Source organism: Coffea eugenioides, chromosome 6, assembly GCF_003713205.1.
Source record: "Coffea eugenioides isolate CCC68of chromosome 6, Ceug_1.0, whole genome shotgun sequence".
NCBI classification, from domain to species: Eukaryota; Viridiplantae; Streptophyta; class Magnoliopsida; order Gentianales; family Rubiaceae; genus Coffea; species Coffea eugenioides.
In genome coordinates this window covers 54745424-54767315 of record NC_040040.1, presented here as the reverse complement: position 1 = coordinate 54767315, position 21892 = coordinate 54745424, and positions in this window count along the sequence as shown.

Below are 21892 nucleotides of genomic sequence, written 5' to 3'. Positions count from 1 at the left end.
GTAACTTCTTTCCTTTTCCAGATATTAAACTTACTTATGTGTGCACAGATTTAAAGCCAAATGATGAACAAAGGGTCCATAGAAACATTGAAGGTTTGGAAATTGCTAATCTGGCCTTCGCTACTTGGGTCGGGCACAAGTAATGTTAGCCACTGGTTTTGTTAGTTGGATTGGTTATTATGATGTCATGTTTTAATTCGTTAGTCTTGTTAATTAGTGGAGTTAAATAAGTCAGCCCAACTCATGTAAGTGTGGACCGAATTACTCTTGCTAGTGTTACGAAGATGGACCGCAAATCCTTGTCTCAAATGGATTAGACTCCTAGGTTTCTAGCCTATAAAAAGGCTCCTTCATGTACGGTTCGCGAACAGATTCCCGTTTCAGTTGATTTTATTCAACGATTGACCAAATGAAAATAGTAATATAATAAATAACAAATTGCATGAACTTAGATCAATCTAATAATGATATTTATATGCAACGATTTGATTTGGACTAACCAATTTGTTTGTCCATTTAAATTGGATCCGGCGGAATAATGATAAAGAAGGGGGAGGGGGGAAAAGAGTTTACAAAAAACAGAATTCATAAAAATGGGTTGGTTCGGATAGGTTAGGTATATGTAATTGAATGGCTATAAATATTGAGAGCATTTGAACCTTAACTTGCTTGGCAAGGGTTCTTGAACAATCTCGCGAATGTCCTTGATTGTTCTACCGATCTATCCACTAGAGTATTCACCTCAATTGGAGTCGTCGTTCTACCACCTTCAATCAATTCGTGTCGTCCATTTTGGTTTTAGGTCCCGCAACCCAAGCGTTGGACAACCTCGCTAGATCCTTGGGCAAACGTGCTACGTGTCTCGAAACATGTTACTTGAATACTCTTGTGGAAAAGTTTGGAAACAATTTTTGGATTTTTGAACGGCATTTCTCAACCAATCCGAGCCAGCCAGGTAAGGCATTTTGGTAAGATTATTCGAGTGCTTTGAGTGATACCCAAGTAATGAGCACATACATGTGAGCTTGTGTGGCATGAGGAATCTCTTTTTCTTTGCTAACCATTTTGGCAGGTCACATAAACATGCCTAGGGGAGTTGCCTCTTACTCATACAACCAAGAATTCTTGGAGAATGAGCCTCTCAAGAGGAGGGGTTCCAAGCGGCCTACTCCCAAGCACTCTAGTTCCATGCAATCTAGTTCACAACATGAGTTTCGTTCACTCCGAGAGGAGATGGAATGTTACCGTGCTTCGTGTGTATATGAAAGGTATAAACGAGATTGTGATGAATATGAGAAAGAGCAAAGAAGTTTGTGCAGAGCATCTAAATCGAGGTCAACCTCAAGCAAACGAGATTCATGTAAGAAGTACCTTGACAATCAAGACAAGGAGTTCGAGGATTCTCGAATTGAGTTAAAGCTTCATGAATCAAGCGATGATTTCCGAAGTCGGACTAAAGCATTGGTTGATTCTATGATGGAAGGAATTAGCCAAGTGCTGGATTCACACTTGGAGCAAATTAATCATGTGTCAACCGGTGCTAATAAAGGAAAATTTCATTCTAGTCCCTCGTTGATTGAAGAACCATATATGAATGAGTTGCAGCCGAGCCATGAACATGAGCTAGACAATGAAAATCCAAACTCAAGTGCAATGACTGAACAATGGTCCGAGAAGAATGGAGTGGGAAAAGGCAAGAATAATTTGGCCTTATTGACGAGTGAAAAGGAGTTGACCATGTTCGCAAAAGTTGAAAGTGTGGACGTTTTGTTTGCTAACAAGCTAACATGTGTTTTGTTTAGTACCTCTTCTTTTGTGCAGATTAAACAAAGTCAAGTAGAGTTGGTCATGACATGTTCCATTCCCAAGTCACTTGGACACTTTGCGAGCTTCCACAGAGTTTGTCTTCTAGGAGCTAAATCTCTTTGGTTTCAATTCATGGACCCATGTCAACTCAAACATGTCCACACCATTGGAGGATTGATTCGAGCTCATCTTAAAGGGGGAATTCCAGATTTCACTCCTTGTTTTTTACCTATGGGTCATTCATCATTTTTGGCTTATTTTCAGCATGTTACTCATCCTAAATCTTGTCGTTCCTATGTAGATTTTGATGAGAAGTGTAGAGAACCCGCACTAGATTCTCAAGTTCAATCAAGTGGTGGAAGGCACGTTGAAGTGTCAAAGGGAGTTTTCACATTTAAATCTTGTTCTACACCTTCTTACCATTTAGCTAATGACGTCCCATTGCTTCTTTATCCAATTTCTGGTTCGAAACAAACTGAAACTTATTTCATTTTTGTAGGTAGTAAAGCTGTCCGAAAATTTTCAGCTTTGACCAAAGAGTTGCAACCTGATTTCATGCTTGTTCCAGCTACATGTTGCGAAGAAGGGCCGAACTATACCACCTTGTACAACCCGATTCAGGATTTTTCTAGCTTCAATGAGCATCATTATGAAGATCCTTATCTTGTGCACGTGACTGGTAAGCTATTGCATAGTTTATACCTATGACTACTCACTATGTGATTTATTGTGTAGGTAACATCATGACAGCCCATGCTCGAAGGCTAATTAAAGAGTTTTGAGTTGCAACCTGGAATTTTCGCAAGCCTTATACACGTTCTTTCCTATCTTGGCGAATGTCCTTGTTTGAGAGCCCCTTGAGGCTGGTCAAACGGCATTTAACTTGGCTCGTGACCCTTCATTTCTTTCCAACGTGGTTGTCCTCTAAGCGTACCGTCGATTTGTGGCCAAATCGCTTTCAAGAGGAGGGGAATGATACAAACATGAAGATCATCCTCCAAACTATTGAGTCAAATGAAGAGTGGCTACGATCTGTTTCCTGTTCCGAGTGCCCTACCATGTCAACAACAATGCTTACAAATTTGAGTTACCTGGGGAGTGCAATGTTAGCATGACTTTCAATGTCGCGGACTTGAGCCCGTTTCGTGATGAAGAGGATCTAGATTTGAGGACAAATCCTTCCCAAGTGGAGGGGACTGATGTGTGCACGGATTTGAGGCCAAATGATGAACAAAGGGTCCATAGGAACATTGAAGGCTTGGAAGTTGCTAATCTGGCCTTCGCTACTTGGGCCGGGCACTAGTAATGTTAGCCACTGGTTTTGTTAGTTGGATTGGTTATTATGATGTCATGTTTTAATTCGTTAGTCTTGTTAATTAGTGGAGTTAAATAAGTAATCCAACTCATGTAAGTGTGGACCGAATTACTCTTGCTAGTGTTAGGAGGATGGGCCGCAAATCCTTGTCTCAAATGGATTAGGCTCCTAGGTTCCTAGCCTATAAAAAGGCTCCTTCATGTATGGTTGGGGGGTACACAAGTTTTATAATAAAATTCTGATTTGTTTCTCTTCAAATTATTGAGAGCATTCGAACCTTAACTTGCTTGGCAAGGGTTCTTGAGCAATCTCGCGAATGTCCTTGATTGTTCTACTGATCTATCCACTAGAGTATTCACCTCAATTGGAGTCATCGTTCTACCACCTTCAATCAATTCGTGTCGTCCGTTTTCGTTTTAGGTCCCGCAACCCAAGCGTTGGACAACCTCGCTAGATCCTTGGGCAAATGTGCTACATGTCTCGAACGTGTTGATCGAGGAGCGTATCACTTGCCTTCAGATGTGTAATCTTAAGAAATATTTGATCTCCAACCGCAAATTCTAAGTCCTTCCTTCGGTTATCTGCATAACTCTTCTGACGACTTTGTGCGGTCTGAATCCTTTGGCGTACCAACTTTACTTTTTCATTAGCCTCCTCAATCCAAGGCACTATAGTCGGGTCTAAGATTTTGCGTTCACCTACTTCATCCCAACAAATCGGAGATCTACACTTTCGACGATAAAGTGCTTCATACGGGGCCATTTGAATAGAAGAGTGGAAGCTATTGTTATAAGCAAATTCCATCAATGTCAAATACTTACTCCAACTCTCCCCGAAATCCAAAACACAAGTTCTTAACATGTCCTCAAGAGTTTGAATTGTTCTCTCAGACTGTCCATCGGTCTGGGGATGGTATGTAGTACTGAAATTCAATTTAGTATCCAACACTTCTTGTATCTTTTGCCAAAATCTTGAAACAAATTTAGGGTCTCTATCAGACACAATGCTTACAGGTATCCCGTGTAACCTGATAATCTCATCCAAATACAACTTAGCCAATTTCTCTAATGGGTACTTCATATTAATCGACAGAAAATGAACCGATTTGGTCAATCTATCTACTATTACCCAAATGGCATCATGACCTCTTTGTGTTCTCGGTAACCCTGATACAAAATCCATGGTGATGTTTTCCTATTTCCACTTGGGTATCTCCAAAGGTTGTAGAAGTCCTGATGGTTTATAATGTTCAGCCTTAACCTGTTGACAAACTAAACAGATCTGACAAATTGGCAATCTCCTTTTTCATACGCTCCTACCAATACAAACTTTTCAAATCTTGGTACATTTTATTCCCTCCATGGTGTACCGTAAACTTCGATCGGTGTGCCTCTTCCAAAATTTTCTTCTTAAGCCCTTCATCCTTTGGCACTACTATCCGATTCCGAAATCTCAATTTCAATCCCAAGTTAAAATCTGACTTTTCTCCCTTTTTGACTTTCTCCACCCACTTTTGCACTTCAAAGTCCTTTTCCTGAGGTTCTTTAATACGTTCCAACAAAGTGAAATTCACTACAATATTCCCAAGAATTACTTTCCTCGGCTCAAGTCTAGGATTCTAATAACTAACTTCTTCTAAGTGTAATTCCTTAATCATCAATCTGATCACTTGCACTTGACGACTTAAAGCATCGGTCACTACATTGGTTTTCCCTGGATGGTACTTTATCGTGCAATCATAATCTTCCAAAAATTCCATCCATCTATGTTGCCTCAAATTCAGCTCCTTTTGAGAGAACAAATACTTAAGGCTTTTGTGATCAGTAAAAACCTCAAATGTTACTCCATACAGGTAATGCCTCCATTTCTTTAAAGCGAACACTACCACCATTAATTCCAAATCATGAGTCGGGTAATTTCCTTCATGCAGTTTCAATTTCCTAGATGCATACGCTATCACTTTGTCATTTTGCATTAAAACACATCCCAAGCCTTCCTTGAAAGCATCTGTGTAGACCACAAAACTATCCTTTTCCATTTGGTAGACCTAATACAGGCGCTCTTGTCAAACGTCTCTTTAACTCTTGGAAACTCTCTTCACACTTAGGACTCCATATAAACTTTTCACTTTTCTTGGTCAACTCAGTCATGGGTCCAGTAATTCTAGAAAAATTCTTAATGAATCTCCGGTAATACCCTGCTAACCCTATAAAACTTCGAACCTCAGTAGGGTTTTCCGGTCGTTTCCACTTCGAAACAGCTTCAACTTTGGCTGGATCCACTTTTATCCCATCCTTAGAAATTATGTGACTCAAGAATGTCACTTCTTTCAACCAAAATTCACACTTGCTAAATTTAGCATACAATTGGTGTTCCCTCAGGGTTTACAAAACAATTCCCAGGCGCTTCTCGTGATCCTCCACATTCTTAGAGTACACCAAAATATCATCAATAAAAACCACCACAAATTGGTCCAGATAAGGCTTAAAGACCATGTGCATCAAATCCATAAAAGCAGCAGGTGCATTAGTCAGTCCAAATGGCATCATTGCAAACTCAAAGTGTTCATACCTCGAGTTAAAAGTAGTTTTGGGTATATCTTTCTCCAAAATCCTCAATTGATAATAACCCTGTCTCAAATCCAACTTCGAGAATACCATCGCCCCTTGCAATTGGTCAAACAATTCATCAATATGGGGTAACAGATACTTATTCTTAACGGTGATATCATTCAAGCCTCGGTAATCTATGCACAACCTTAAACTCCCATCTTTCTTTTTAACAAATAAGACTGGGGCTCCCCACGGTGAGTCACTCTCTTTTATAAAACCCCGTTCCAACAAGTCCTGCAATTGTAACTTCAATTCTTTCAACTCAGCTGGAGCCATCCTATATGGCGTTTTAGAGATAGGTGCTACTCCCGGAGTTATATCAATCTTGAAAGCTATTTCTCGTTCCGGGGGTAAAGACTCTAACTCTTCAGGAAAGACATTTGGGTACTCTTTCACTGCAAGCATATCCTCCAGATTCACTTTATCACTAGGAGTGTTGATTAGAAAAGCCAAGTATCCCTGAGCTCCTTTACTTAACATTTTTCTAGCTTGGATCCCTGAGATAAGTGCAGAAGAAGCTAATCTACCCCTTACATCCAATTTTAGGGTTGCCTCTCCCGGAATGCGCAATTCCACTATTTTCATCTTACAGTTCAACAGGGCATTGTAACGAGCTAACCAGTCCATTTCTAGGATCACATCATACCCCTTAATCGCTAAACCTATCAGATCGGCCAGTAATTTCCGTTCACCAATCTAGATCTCACAATCTGATACGAACAAGAGGAGGCACTAGAGCCATGATACCAACCCTTGTTCGTGCCATTCATTTCCATCCAGATTTGAGGACAAATCCTGCTCAAGTGGAGGGGACTGATGTGTGCACGGACCTTAGCCCAAGTAATGACCCAGTCCGAGTTCCATTGGGCCCAGTCACTCGTGCATGAGCCAAGCTCTTCAAAGAATCCCTCCAAGACCTTGTTCGAATTGTCCAAAACCAACATGGAGTCCATAGAGATATTGAAGGCTTGGAAGGAGACAATCAAGTTATCTACACCATGATCCAAGCCCATGAAGAGTCAAGTGGGCCTCCAAGTAAGTTGGCCGAATAGGGGCCTTAGGCCTTAGTGTTAGAGTGCAGTTATTTAGAGTTGGATTAGTTATTTAGTAGAGCATGGGCCGGCCTATCTTGACCCCAAGATGGCCGAATTTCCCTTCCTTGTTTTCCTTAGGGTTTTAGTAACCCTTAGCCTATAAATCGGCTTGCTTTGTAAGATTTTAGGTAGACGTTTTATCAATAAAGTTTTGCATATTTTCGATTCTTCTTGAGAGAGAGATTCGACCCCTTTACTTGCTTTGGCAAGGGTTTTGAGCAGTCTTGCGTCCTGTTCTAGATTGTTCTACCGACCTATTCCCCTGGAGTATTCACCTTCATCGGAGTGTCGTCTACCGTCTTGAATCAAATCGTGTCGTCCGTTTGGTTCTAGATCCCGCAATTTCAAGCGTTGGATGTCCTCGCTAGATCCTTGGGCAAACGTGCTACGTGTCTCGAAACGTGTTGATCGAGGAACGTATCAGTTGGCTTCAGAGCTTTGGTGGAGGTATCTTCCGTTATATCCGTAGCTTTGTCTTAGTTTTCCTTGTTTCCGCTGCCTTGTTTTACAAAAAAAAGAAAAAAAAAAGTCACTGTTCACCGCTACTGTTCCCCGCTACTGTTCATCAGACACTGTTCACGTTATTGTTCATCCGAACACAAAATTTGTTGGTATGTTATCTCCTTTGTGTTGTGTCTAGCTTGTTGATAATTTCTGTCCACAACTTGTTTCTTGCGTTTGAGTCGTTTGTTGCATCAAAAATTCTGGTTGTTGGTGTTTCAACGTTGCTCCCAAATCTGTCTCGTTAGTTGGTTGTCGCTTGGGCAGCAAGAACAATAACATGATGGCTACTAGGGTTTCCTTATCTTGCTAGGGTTTCCTTCTCTTGCAAGGGTTATCCTTGCGGCTAGGGTTTTCTACTTGCGGCTAGGGTTTCATTTGCGCTAGGGTTTCTTTGTTTCAAATCTGTCCAAGTGTTGCTTGCTTCATCCAAGTTGTTTAATAAATTTTCCAAAACTAACTTGCTTTCCAAAGTCAATTAGGAAACTAAGTAAAGCACTTGGATTACTCTTGTCTCACTTGGATACTCTCCTACATTCTCTCCTACATTTTAGGAATACTCTCCTACATCCTCTCCTATATTTTAGGAATACTCTCATACATTCTCTCCTAAATTTTAGGAACACTCTCCTATATTTTCTCCTACATTTTAGGAATACTCTCATACATTCTCTCCTATATTTTAGGAACACTCTCCTACATTTTCTCCTACATTTTCTCCTACATTCTCTCCTACATTCTAGGAATCCACTCCTACATTTTAGGAAGCTACGGTTTCTTTCTTTTGTGTTCCCATTGGCGCACTTCCATTTCTGTCCGCCATTATTGGCCTTTCAAAGTCGTCCATTTCCACTTCATTTTGCACCCATATTTGTGTCTTACCTTCTTGGTTACTCTTGTGGAAAAAGTTGGTGACAATTATTGGACTTGAGCGGCCTTTCTCAACTACCTAACCCAACAGGTAAAGGTATTTGGTAAGTCCATTAGAGTGACATCCATATACACGAGTGCGAGTGGATACACGTAAGGGAGCGTGAAAGGCAATATCTTCGGTTTCGTTGCTAACTTTTTGCAGGTTCCCTCATACGTCATGGCGAGTACAAGACGCATAAAAGCTAGCCCACAACATGGTCTTCCTGATCCTAAGGGAGTCAAAGAAGTGGCATTACGTGGTGTAGATGAGCAATTGGATCTCGTCAAATCTCAGTTGCTTGGTTGGTTTTATACTCGTTGCGGTTTCAAAGAAAAAATTTGTAGCTTGGCCATTGATGGGAGTTGTGAAGTCAACCTTGCAAGCGCTATCATGGTTGAGAAATTAAATCTTCCAACCATTGATCATCTTCAACCGTACAAGTTGACAAGCACTCATGGTGATGTTTGGGTTACTAAACACACACTTGTACCTATTCACATCGGCAAATATGTGGATGAGGTGTTATGTGATGTAGTCCCAATTCAAGTGACACATGTGTTGTTGGGCAAAGCATGGATGTCGAGGCAAGAAATTAAATATGACGGACATACTAATAAGTATTCCTTCTTATTTAATAGTCGTCGTCTTGCACTTGTATCACTTACTTATGACCAACTTTGTATTGATCTAGCATGCATGAAAAGTGAGCTTGAGCGTTATAGAATGGAGAAAAAGCTAGATGAGGGAATTGTGCCTGAAGAGGTAAAACCCGAGGGAGTTGAAAGTAATGAGATGAAAGGGTCAGCTGTTGAACTAGAAAAAGAGATGGAAAAATCTAATGAGATGGGTGGTAAAAAGGAAGAAAAGAGAGAAAGTGGGCTGATCTTGAGCAACCCGGTGAAGGCCTATTATTTTCCTAACGAACTTACCTTCGCTTTGTTTAGTGTTTCTACTTTTATACAGATCAAGCAAAGGCAAGTTGAGTTGATCTTGGTGTGTTCCATTCCAAAATCAATTGTAGACTTTGCAAGCCTCCATGAAGTTGGCACTCCAAGAGTTAAACCCCGTTGGTATCCAATCATGGAACAATATCAACTCAAATCAGTCCACACCAAAGGGGAGTTGATTCGAGCTCGTCTTGAAGGGAACACTCCACATTTTGGGGATCGTTGTGTACCAAGGGTTCGTTTAAAGAACAAGTACCTCAATGACCATTATGATTTTTGTCTTGCTCTTAGTCCACATGAAGCTCCAACATTACCAAATCCGCCTTGGTGCCTTGCAAGTGTGTTCGAGCCGGAGTTCGATTTCATGGGATACATTTCATACCACTTTGAAGACCCTTACCTCGTGACCACAAACGATCAAGTTGTGCATACATTGAAGATGGTTTGTGAGATTCAAGGTTCGACAAGGGTTATTTTCCAACTTAGCACATGGGCTTTGCATTGGATGCCATCTGTAGCCATCATAACAAGATTGAGTCGAAGGCATGTAACTCGTCTTGTCACCATTCGTGCTTCAATTTGTGGGCAAATTGCTTTCAAGAGGGGGGAATGATACGAACAAGAGGAGGCACTGGAGCCATGATACCAACCCTTGTTCGTGCCATTCATTTCCATCCAGATTTGAGGACAAATCCTGCTCAAGTGGAGGGGACTGATGTGTGCACGGACCTTAGCCCAAGTAATGACCCAGTCCGAGTTCCATTGGGCCCAGTCACTCGTACACGAGCCAAGCTCTTCAAAGAATCCCTCCAAGTCCTTGTTCGAATTGTCCAAAACCAACATGGAGTCCATAGAGATATTGAAGGCTTGGAAGGAGACAATCAAGTTATCTACACCATGATCCAAGCCCATGAAGAGTCAAGTGGGCCTCCAAGTAAGTTGGCCGAATAGGGGCCTTAGGCCTTAGTGTTAGAGTGCAGTTATTTAGAGTTGGATTAGTTATTTAGTAGAGCATGGGCCGGCCCATCTTGACCCCAAGATGGCCAAATTTCCCTTCCTTGTTTTCCTTAGGGTTTTAGTAACCCTTAGCCTATAAATAGGCTTGCTTTGTAAGATTTTAGGTAGACGTTTTATCAATAAAGTTTTGCATATTTTCGATTCTTCTTGAGAGAGAGATTCGACCCCTTTACTTGCTTTGGCAAGGGTTTTGAGCAGTCTTGCGTCCTGTTCTAGATTGTTCTACCGACCTATTCCCCTGGAGTATTCACCTTCATCGGAGTGTCGTCTACCGTCTTGAATCAAATCGTGTCGTCCGTTTGGTTCTAGATCCCGCAATTCCAAACGTTGGACGTCCTCGCTAGATCCTTGGGCAAACGTGCTACGTGTCTCGAAACGTGTTGATCGAGGAACGTATCACAATCTCTATATACCAAGTTAGCGATTAGACTTTGATCCCCAGTAGATGTCCTAACTTCCAAGTCATAAGGTAATTTAATTGGTTTCAAGTATATTCCGCCAATGAAATTAGGGTTTACAAAAGAATGTGTTGCACCCGGATCAATTAAAACCTTAGCTAAACGGTGGAAAATAGGGATCGTACCTTCAACCACCTCAGTCGCATCGAGTATTTGTTGATGGTCCAATGCATAAACCCTAGCCGGCACCTTAGGTCGGCTCCCTCCAGCACTAGCCTGCTTAGAGGTTGACTTTTCTGGCCTCTGAGTGCTACCTCCTATTTTCATTTTACTTGGACAGTTCGCGAGTTGGTGCTCGGTACTACCACAAACCAAACACTTCCCAGACTTTCTCCAACAATAATTCTCAGAGTGGTTGGGTTTACCACAGTATCTACAAGTGACTTGAGGGGTCACGGTCAAACCACTAGAAGGCACTCCCCTAGCTTGAACCGGCCCACTACGACCTCCTCTGGATAAAGCTTCCCTTGAAGCTCCAACGGTCCTTATTCCTCCCATTCCTTTTCCCATTTTGGAAGGCTATATATTTTTACTAGCCTGTCCAGAAGTACGACTAGAAAAGATCTTTTTTCTATTGTGGAAGTCTCTAACTTGAATTCTTGCACTCTCAACCCTTTGTGCCTTTTCTAGACCCTCAGTAAATGTAGAGATTTGGGCTGCGGCCAAGCCCTCCTGGATTTCCACATTAAGCCCTTGTACAAACCGTCTTATCCTTTTCCGTTCATTGATCACCAATTCAGGAGCATACTTAGAAAGCTTAGTAAACTTCCCTTCATACTCAGCTACACTAAGAGTTCCTTGTTTCAACTTGATGAACTCATCCTTCCTCTTCTCTTGGATTAAAGGCGGCAGAAATTTTTCATTGAATTCCCTCGTGAAATTCTCCCAAGTCCAAGGGGTTTGGGCTCTCTCCCACTTTCCCCTTATCATGTCCCACCAAGCACGAGCCACTCCCTCAAATTAGAAAGCAGCAAAGTTCACTCGCCTATCTTCGGCATAGTCTAAGGTGGCGAATATGTTAGTCATCCTTTCTAACCAATTCTCCGCTACCTCGGGGTCAGGTTCACCAAGGAATTTAGGCGGATTAAATTTCAGGAACCTCTCCAAGGCTCTATCTTCCCCCCTATCCTGTCCCCCAGGTTGATTAAGTGGTCCAAGAACCTGTCTTTCAGCTAAACATTCAAGGATGTCAGTCATCCTATTAATGGCGGTAGCCACTTGATTTCCCTCTACATTTTCTTGGCCATGGGTCGGTCCAGTTGCCGATCCCTGGTCATCCCCATGGGGTTGGGCCTGTCTAGTTCCTCGCCCACAGCCTCGACCACTCCTTCGTCCTTCCATTATCCTAGTTGTGCCTAATGCAAGAAATGAATCAATTACATATGGAAAATGATACGCTCCTCGATCAACACGTTTCGAGACACGTAGCACGTTTGCCCAAGGATCTAGCGAGGATGTCCAAAGCTTGGAATTGCGGGGTCTAGAACCAAACGGACGACACGATTTGATTCAAGACGGTAGACGACACTCCGATGAAGGTGAATACTCCAGGGGAATAGGTCGGTAGAACAATCTAGGACAGGACGCAAGACTGCTCAAAACCCTTGCCAAAGCAAGTAAAGGGGTCGAATCTCTCTCTCAAGAAGAATCGAAAATATGCAAAACTTTATTGATTAAACGTCTCCCTTAAACCTTACAAAGCAAGCCTATTTATAGGCTAAAGTGACTAAAACCCTAAAGGCTAGGAAAAGGAAAAAGTCGGCCCATGGTCTTGGGACAAGATGGGCCGGCCCATGCTCTTACTTAAACACTAATCAATTGCTAAATAACTACTAAGGCCTAAGGCCCTATTCGGCCAACTCATTTGGAGGCCCACTTGACTCTTCATGGGCTTGGGTCATGGTGTAGATAACCTGATTAAAATCCTTCAAGCCTTCGAGGTCTCTTTGAGAGTCTTGAGTTAAAGCCGCTATCCATCTCGCCATCCGTGCACACATCAGTCCCCTCCTCTTAAGAAGGATTTGTCCTCAAATCTGGATGGAGATGAATGATACTAACAAGAGTTGCCGGTATGACACCCCAAATCTCCACATATTGGCCCTCTTTGATTGAATAACACTTGCACATGTTATGATTAATATAATTCGGTGCACATGTCTCTTAGTCAGCTTCAAGGGCCTCTCGAACAAGGACATTCGCCAAGGTAAGAAGGAACGTGTGTAAGGCTTGTGAACGTTCCAGGTTGCAACACAAAGCTCTCTAATTTGTCTTCGAGTATGGGCATTCACGTGCACTTTATAACGATGTTCGTTGGGACTAGGGAAGCCCCGAATCTGGTTGTGCAAGATGGTACAGTTCGGCCCTAGGCATTGTTGAGTCGGCTCAACTTTCCAAACTGGAGGTAGGACACTGAACCACCCGTGTTGTACACCCATATAAACATGACCCAGGGAGGTAAGGGTAGCATTCGGATTGTGATTGACACACTTGTGTGCATCACCCAGCATAAGCGGCAACAATGAAGTGAGACGCACTCCATATAAATCACATGCGTTCGCGCCACATGCATCTGGAACAAGCACGAAATCAGGTTGCAACTCTTTAGTCATAGTTGGGAAATTTTGGCCAGCTTTACAACCTACAAACACAAAATAACCTTCAACTTGAAACAATTCAGAAATTGGATAAAGAAATAAGGGAACGTTATTAACTAAATAGTAAGAAGGTTTAGAGCAAGATTTAAATGTGAGAACTCCCTTTGACACTTCAATATTTCTTCCACCAATTGATTCAACTTGAGAGTCCAGTTCTAGTCCTTCCTCATCAAGATCTACGTAAGAGCAACAAGAGTTAGTGCTAGTAACATGCTCAAAATAAGGCAAAGGTGATGAATGAACCATAGGTAAAGAACAAGAAGTAGAATCTGGAATTTCCCTTTTAAGATGAGCTTGAATGAATCCTCCAATGGCGCGGACAGATTTGATTGGACATTGTTCCATGAATTGATACCAAAGAGATTTAGTTTCTAAAAGACAAACTCCATGGAAACTCACAAAGTGTCCAAGTGACTTCGGGATAGAACATGCCATGACCAACTCTACTTGACTTTGTTTAACCTGCACAAACGAGGATATACTAAACAAAACACATGTTATCCGGTTAGCAAACAAAGTGTTCACACGTTCAATGTTTGCAGACATGGTCAACTCTTTTTCTTGACTCTTCACTAAGGCCAAATTGTTCTTGCTTATCCCCACTCCCTTCTTCTCGGACCATTGATCCTTCATTGCACTTGAGTTTTGTTTTTCATTGGGGGGCTCTTGTTCACGACTCGGCAGCAACTCATTCGTACGTGGCTCTTCAATCAACAAGGGACTAGACTGAATTTTTCCTTTATTACCACCAGTTGGCACATGGTTAAGTTGCTCCAAGTGTGAATCCAGCACTTGGCTAAGTCTTTCCATCATGTCATCAATCAATGCTTTATTCTGACTTCGGAATTTTTCCTTTGATTCTCGAAGCTTTGACTCAATTCGAGAATTCTCAAACTCCACGTCTTGATTGTCAAGACACTTCTTAGATGCACCTCGTTTGCTTGAAGTTGACCTCGATTTAGATGCTCTACGCAGACTTCTTTGCTCCTTCTCATACTCATCACAATCTTGTTTATACCTTTCATATACACACAAAGCACGGTGGCGCTGCATCTCCTCCCGGAGTGAATGATACCCACGTTGTGAACTGGATGTCATGGAACTAGAGTACTTGAGAGTAGCCTGCTTGGAACCCCTCCTCTTGAGAGGCTCATCCTCCAAGAATTCTTGGTTGTATGAGTAAGACGCAACTTCTCTAGGCATGAGTGCGTGACCTGCCAAAATGGTAAGCAAAGAAAAGGAGATTCCTCACGTCACACAAGCTCACGTGTATGTGCTCATCCCTCGTGTATCTCTCGAAGCGTTCTAATGGACTTACCAAATATCTTTACCTGTCGGATTAGGTAGTTGAGAAATGCTGCTCAAGTCCAACAACCGTTACCAACCTTTCCACAAGTGTAACCACAAGAATGTAGGAGAAAATGTAGGAAAGTGTTCCTAAAATCTAGGTGAAAATATGGGAGCAAATGTAGGAGAAAATGTAGGAAAGTTTCCTAAAATCTAGGAAGAGAATATAGGAGAGTTTCCTAAAGTGGATGAGAGAATATAGGAAAGGTCCTAAAAATGGATGAGAGAATTTTAGGAGAGTTTCCTAAAAAATGGATGAGAGAATTTAGGAAGAAGTTTCCAAAAAATGAATGAGAGAATTTAGGAAAGTTTCCTAAAAATGGATGAGAGAGTTTTAGGAAATTTCCTAAAAATGGATGAGAGAATTTAGGAAAGTTTCCTAAAGTGGATGAGAGAATATAGGAAAGGACCTAAAAATAGATGAGAAAATTTTAGGAGAGTTTCCTAAAAATGGATGAGAGAATTTAGGAAAGTTTCCAAAAAATGGATGAGAGAGTTTAGGAAAGTTTCCTAAAAAAATTGATAACAGAATTTAGGAAAGTTTCCAAAAAAAATGGATGAGAGAGTTTGGGAAAGTTTCCTAAAAAGGTAGGAGAGAGAGTGTCCAAGTGAGTACAAAGAGTTATCCAAGTGTTTTACTTAGTTTCCTAATTGATTTTGGAAACAAGTAGTTTTTGGAAACCTTTTGAAAATCTTTTTCCTCTTGAACAACTTTTGGTAACCTTCTTGAAACAACCTTTGGTAATCTTCTTGAAACAACTTTTGGTAACTTCCAAATTCTACTCCAAGAACAAGAAGTTCGGCCCTCTCTCCTTCAAGGCAGATTCGGTTCTTGTGACTCCAGAAATTAACTCTTGTGATTCCAGAAATTCGGCTCTAATGGACTCCCAAGGGCATGCGAGTGATGCTACTCAAGAATCTCCCAAGAAATTCACCCCTCAACCAAGAAAGCCACGTATGGATGCAAGGTCTTACAAGAAACTCTTTGTGCGAAGGGAAGTGCAAGTGTTTAAAGTTCAAGATAATCAAGAACCTCAAACAAAGGTTGCTCAAGTGATCAAGGCTCAAGGTAACCAAGAATTTCAAGAAGAGGTTGGCCAAAACTTTTGAATTCCTTTTCTTTTCTTGATGTAATTTTCTGGTTGGCCAAAAACTTTTGAATTCTTTTCTTTTCTTGATGTAATTTTCTGGTTTGAAACAAGAAATAACAAGACAGATTTGACAATAAAGAGTTACGGCTTCCTTCTTGGTTTCTTGTTGGCCGAATGTTCTTCTTGTTTCCCTCTTGTCTTTTGCGTTTCTGTTTGTTTATTTATTATTTTTTTTTTTGACTTAACAACTGCAACTAAACCTGGACGGAAGAAAGGTTCACAAACCAGATTTCTGGGCAGCTCTACGTACTACAACTAATCAGCCAAAAACTCCAAGATTTCCCAAGAACTCCCAAGAACTTCAAGATTTAATTCCAAGAACTCAAGAAACCCTAGATGGTTGTAGTTTCCTTCAAGATTCTCAACTCCAACAAGTTTTAACCCCAAATCAGTTTAGACAAGATAAGTAAACAACTTGAATAAGCTACTAAGATTTGGACAGATTTAGCCACAAGGCAAAGCCCTAGCCGCAACTTGGAACCCTAGCCGCAACTTGCTTCTTCTTTTTTTTTTTTTATTTTTTTTGCAGATTCGGCAAGGCTAATTGCTGGGCAGAATGGATGTCACTAGAGTATGAAATCTGGGCAGATTGGGACTATCGACAATAACACACAACTGTCCAGAAATTGACGCGACAAACAACGAGAACTAGCGGACAGAATTTTTTTTTCTCTTTGACAAGCGATGCAAACAGATTTTGTGTGTTTTGTTTTTTTGTTTTTTTTGACTAACAAAGCAGCAACGGACAGACTTGAAGACACAAACGGACGGACTCAATTAAGAAAAGCAATGACCAGAATTTCTAGACATCAAACGAAAGGAAACGGCACAACAAAATACCAAAGCTAGCGAACAGAATTTTTTTTTAACAAGGCAGCGGAATTAATGAAAACTAAGACACAACTACGGATATAACGGAAGATACCTCCACCAAAGCTCTGAAGCCAACTGATACGCTCCTCGATCAACACGTTTCGAGACACGTAGCACGTTTGCCCAAGGATCTAGCGAGGATGTCCAACGCTTGGAATTGCGGGGTCTAGAACCAAACGGACGACACGATTTGATTCAAGACGGTAGACGACACTCCGATGAAGGTGAATACTCCAGGGGAATAGGTCGGTAGAACAATCTAGGACAGGACGCAAGACTGCTCAAAACCCTTGCCAAAGCAAGTAAAGGGGTCGAATCTCTCTCTCAAGAAGAATCGAAAATATGCAAAACTTTATTGATTAAACGTCTCCCTTAAACCTTACAAAGCAAGCCTATTTATAGGCTAAAGTGACTAAAACCCTAAAGGCTAGGAAAAGGAAAAAGTCGGCCCATGGTCTTGGGACAAGATGGGCCGGCCCATGCTCTTACTTAAACACTAATCAATTGCTAAATAACTACTAAGGCCTAAGGCCCTATTCGGCCAACTCATTTGGAGGCCCACTTGACTCTTCATGGGCTTGGGTCATGGTGTAGATAACCTGATTAAAATCCTTCAAGCCTTCGAGGTCTCTTTGAGAGTCTTGAGTTAAAGCCGCTATCCATCTCGCCATCCGTGCACACATCAGAAAATATTTAAAACAAGGACCAATCATGAAAACATTGAAAATAACAATAAGTTACATTCATTAACACTTTCAAATCGATACAATTAGTAAGTCATGGGGAGTACAAAAATATAGCACACAGGTGCCACAAAAATACTTTTAGTCACATACGACTAAAATAAAATCAAGTGCCTCAAAAGTAGGCCACACAGTCATACAAAATACAATGGTCTCAACACTAGCATCACCCAACTAATTCTAACTATACCAGTCAAAAGAGTCAAAAGGGTCAAAAGGGTCAATCACTCTGGACCTAGTCCACAGTAGGGCTACCAGGCGGAATCTCCTCCTCCGGATCCTCCTCTTGATCTGGACTCTGTATAATGTCCATCACCTCATCGACCAACCTACCAGTGTCTACTAGGATCCTAGAAACTCGATCTCGGACCTCCTCACCTAACCTAATAAGTCAAGCCCTAGCCCTCTGGAGCTCATCACGGGTGACCTCAGCCGTGCCCACCTCACTAGCTAGTATCTCCTCAAGCTCAGCGATCCTCTCACCTTGAGCACTAACCATCTATCTCAGCTCGTCCACCTCCTCAAGCAAATCTCAGTTGGTGTTCACCAACTGACGACGCTCGTCGTCCAGAGCTAGTACAAGGTGGTTCGGGTAGGCAAACGTCAACCTATACGAACATCGAGAATACCTATGAGCGAGCGATAGCACACACGAGCTCCCCCACCTAGAGTTCGGTAGTAAATAGGCCTAGGAGGCTCTACATGGCTATTAGCATGGCCATTCCCATTAGCTGCAGGGGTCCCATTCCTATTCTCCATCCCTGCAAAACAACCACACTTTTCGGGTTAGAAACTTAGTCACTAGCTCGCTCAAATATCACTTAAAGTATGACTAAGTCATCCTAGCTCAAATCTTAAGGGTAAGGTTTCTAATATATCTCCCAAATAGATCTCTAACCTAGCACTCTGATACCAACTGTGACGTCCCCACTTGATACGAGACGCGGAAGCTACTTCGGATCTAGAGGAACACGATGACGATTTGATGGAGTTGAACCCGAACTTGGACCACTCAAGAACAGATTTAACGGTAGAGGACGCCACAATCAAGTGTGTGTGTTTGATTGATAAGTCAAGAACAGCCTAGGATCAACTCTAGGATATTCAACTTAGCTTTCACAAGCTAAGGGAATTTGCCACAAGGAATGGACGAAATTCTGGAAATTTTATTCAATACTCTCAAAAACTGAATGTAACATGCGGCTTGAGGCTATTAATAGCCGTGACTAAGACCTAATAAACTGGAAAAATAACAAGGAAAGTTCGGCCAGCCCCTTGGGCCTATACTTGACCGAAAGCTAGCCCAACTAACTAATGATACTTGACCGAAAGCTAGCCCCGACTCGCTGACCGGACAGCGAGACCCCCGTACGGCTCAGCGAGGGTACTTAACTGCGGCTCAGCCCGCCGTTTGGAGCTTGAACACTCGCATCTTCAATTGTAAGCAGCATTTTAGTAGTCGTGCAAGGATGTTCCAACTCAATTCCTTCAATGCCCGGTTTCTCTTGGGTTTGGATGGCACGTACCAAGGCTTGGAGGGACTCCTTGAATCTCTTAGCTCGTGCTCGTGTCACTGGGCCTTGGGGCACCTTCACAGGGTCTACTTGTACACTTTGGGCCTCGTGCTCAACCGCATCATTCCCCTCCTCTTGAAAAGGATTTGCCCTCAAATCGTACTCGTCCCCTGCAATAAATGGACTTAGATCAGTAACATTGAATGTAGCACTAACAGTATACTCACCAGGCAGATCTAAGCGGTATGCATTGTCGTTGATGCGCTCAATAACTTGAAAAGGCCCATCTCCTCTTGGTGACAGCTTGCTTTGCCGTTGTTTTGGAAACCTCTCCTTGCGCAAATGTAACCAGACCCAATCACCTGGTTCAAAGACAAGCTTGCGCCTGTGCTTATTAGCTTGTTGGACATATTGGGCCGTCCTCCTCTCGATGTTGGTATGAACCTTGTCATGTAATGATCTCACGAACTCAGTTTTCTTCTTGCCATCTAAGTTCATATGCTCAGAAGAAGGTAATGGCAACAAATCTAAGGGAGTTAAGGGGTTCAAACCATACACAACTTCAAAAGGCGAGAATTGTGTAGCACTATGCACAGCCCTATTGTATGCAAACTCAACATGAGGTAGACACTCCTCCCATGACTTGATATTTTTCTTTATGATTGCACGTAGGAGTGTGGATAAAGTCCTATTGACTACCTCAGTTTGTCCGTCTGTTTGAGGATGACTAGAGGTAGAGAACAACAGTTTGGTTCCCAACCGACCCCATAAAGATTTCCAGAAATAGCTCAAAAACTTGACATCTCTATCGGATACTATTGTCCTAGGTATGCCATGCAAACGAACAACCTCTTTAAAGAATAAATCAGCAATGTGTAAAGCATCATCCGTCTTATGACATGCAATAAAGTGAGCCATTTTGGAGAACCTATCTACCACAACAAATATAGAGTCATGGCCACGCTTTGAACGAGGTAAACCAAGCACGAAATCCATGGAGATGTCAACCCAAGGTTGGTGAGGTATGGGTAAAGGAGTATACAAACCGTTTGGGTTGACCCGAGACTTAGCTTTGTGGCACACACCACATCTTTCAACAATCCTCTCCACGTCCTTGCGCATGCGAGGCCAATGGAAGTGTTCCTGCAATACAGCTAATGTCTTGGTGACACCAAAGTGTCCCATTAGTCCACCACTATGTGACTCCTGAATAAGTAAGTCACGTATGGACCCTCGAGGAATGCACAACTTGGTAAGATAAAATAAGAACCCATCATGTACAAAGAACTTTTCAAAGTCAGATTTTTCCCAATTCGCATAAGCGTTGGTAAAATCCAAGTCATCCTTATACAACTCCTTCATGAGTTCAAAGCCTAGGAGTTTAGCATCTAAGGCAGTGAGCAAAATGTGTCTCTGAGATAAAGCGTCAGCTACTACATTAGACTTACCTGTTTTGTATTTGATGACGTATGGAAAAGACTCGATGAAGGCTACCCATCGGGCATGCCGTTTGCTCAGCTTTTGTTGTCCTTTTAGGTGCTTGAGAGACTCATGGTCAGTTTTGATGACGAATTCCCGGGCACGTAGGTAGTGTTACCATGTCTCCAAAGCACGTACGAGGGCAAACATCTCCTTGTCATAAGTTGAATAGTTGAGGACCGCGCCATTTAATTTCTCACTAAAGTAGGCAATCGGTCTCCCTCCTTGCATGAGTACGGCTCCTACTCCTACACCTGATGCATCACATTCCACTTCAAAAGTGAGATCAAAGTTAGGTATTGCAAGGAGTGGTGCATGTGTGAGTGTGAGTTTGTGTTTCAGCAATTGGAAAGCCTTATCTTGGGCTTCCCCCCAAAAGAACTTCTCGTTCTTCTTTATGACCGCGGTAAGAGGTGCAGCAATGGTGCTAAAATCCTTCACAAAGCGACGGTAGAAGCTTGCTAATCCATGAAAGCTGCGCACATCACTTACAGAGGTAGGTGTTGGCCACTCTTGGATGGACTTAATCTTCTCTTCATCTACATGAATGCCCCTGCGCACTTACAACATATCCTAGAAACACAACACGATCAGTGCAAAATGTGCACTTCTTAAGGTTGGCATATAGCCTTTCCCTTCGAAGTACTGCAAAGATGGCTTTGAGGTGCTCAAGGTGTTCCTCTAAGCTTCTACTATAAATCAGAATATCATCAAAGTAAACCACTACAAATTTCCCAAGAAAAGGTCTCAAAACATGGTTCATCAAACGCATGAAGGTACTAGGTGCATTAGTTAAGCCAAATGGCATTACTAACCACTCATATAGACCATGTTTAGTTTTGAAAGCGGTTTTCCACTCATCTCCCTCTTTCATTCTTATTTGGTGGTAACCACTTTTCAAATCAATTTTAGTGAATATAATGGCACCATGCAATTCATCTAACATATCATCTAACCTAGGGATAGGGTGACGATATTTTACCGTGATTGCATTGACTGCTCGACAGTCGGTGCACATTCTCCACGCTCCATCTTTCTTTGGCACGAGAATCACTGGTACAGCGCATGGACTTAGACTTTCTCTAGCCCAACCTTTCCTTAGCAATTCCTCCACTTGCCTTTGCAATTCCTTTGTTTCCTCAGGACCCATTCTATAGGCTGGTTTGTTAGGCAATGGTGCTCCAGGAATGAGATCGATTTGGTGCTCGATTCCCCTTAGCGGTGGTAGTCCATCAGGTACATCCTCAGGAAATATGTCCTCAAATTCCTGCAAGAGATGTAACATAGTAGAAGGCAAGGAGTCAGTAGGTATGGATGAATTGACCAACTCTTCTTTGCACACAAGCATAAGTAAGAGTTGGTTGGAAGACAAAGCTCGCCTTACATCTTTGGCTTTTGCTAGCAAGCTTAGCTTCCCCTTATTTTCTTCTCTCATAGCCGACCCATTTGTTGCCTTTTTCTTCCCTAG